Source organism: Octodon degus, unplaced genomic scaffold (assembly GCF_000260255.1).
Source record: "Octodon degus isolate 3935 unplaced genomic scaffold, OctDeg1.0 scaffold00004, whole genome shotgun sequence".
Taxonomy (NCBI): Eukaryota; Metazoa; Chordata; class Mammalia; order Rodentia; family Octodontidae; genus Octodon; species Octodon degus.
In genome coordinates, this window is record NW_004524580.1 from 17,935,300 (window position 1) to 17,936,027 (window position 728).

The 728-nt window shown below is 77.2% G+C and overlaps 1 protein-coding gene across 1 annotated transcript in view; it reads right to left on the reverse strand.

Moving 5' to 3' along the window:
- Positions 1–384, reverse strand: part of Atp2b1 (ATPase plasma membrane Ca2+ transporting 1) — a 119,552-nt gene extending 119,168 nt beyond the window's left edge. The window contains exon 1 of the mRNA XM_023716343.1: positions 32–384. The gene's annotated coding sequence lies outside the window, so the exon portion shown is untranslated. The remainder of the gene's footprint in view (positions 1–31) is intronic.
- Positions 385–728: the final 344 nt, after the last annotated feature.

Consider the following 728-nt stretch of genomic DNA (forward strand, 5'->3'; position numbering starts at 1 on the left):
CCGGGGTGGGCAAGGGCAGGACGACGCTCACCCATTCGGGCCCGGCGCTCCCTTCTCTCCACAGCCACACGCCTCCCGCTCCACGCTGACGGCGCAGCTGCTCGCGCGGCCACTGCCAGTGCCGCCGAAGCTCGTGCCGCCGCCGCCGCTGCCGCCTCGGCTGGGCGCGGTCACGTGACGCGGCCCGCGGGGAGCCTGAGGGCGTGCGCGCGCGCGTGCGCGCGCGCGGGGAGGAAGCGCAGTTGGAACGGGGCTGGGAGCCGAGCCGCACCAAGAGCGCGTCTAAGGGGAGGCCCGGGTGAGCGCGCTCCCGGATGGCGGGCGCGCGCCCGGCGACTGGAACTTGCCGCGCGGTGGCGAAAGGGTGGCGGGAGTGAGGGGCGGGAGACTCCGGCCTCCGCGCGCCCCGCCCGCACTTCCTTCCCCGAGCGCCTGGGCCCGGGCTGCCCCCGCCCCCTCCGGCGTGCACCTTCCCTTCTGCCGAGGCCTGCGATTGGCCGCTGGCCTCTGACGTCCATGTTTCCATGACGTATCGGGGCGGGGGAGGAGGAGGCGGCGCCTCCGTCAGTCACCGCTGCCCCTCCGAGTCGCTCCCGCGACTTGTGGCGGCAGGCTCGCTGGGGCTGCCGAAGGAGGCGTGCGGACGGACGCCCTTCACGGGAGCGCCCGAGTCGCCCCCCGCCCGCGCCCTGCACGGCCTGCGGCAGGGCGGCGGGCGAGCGCGGGCG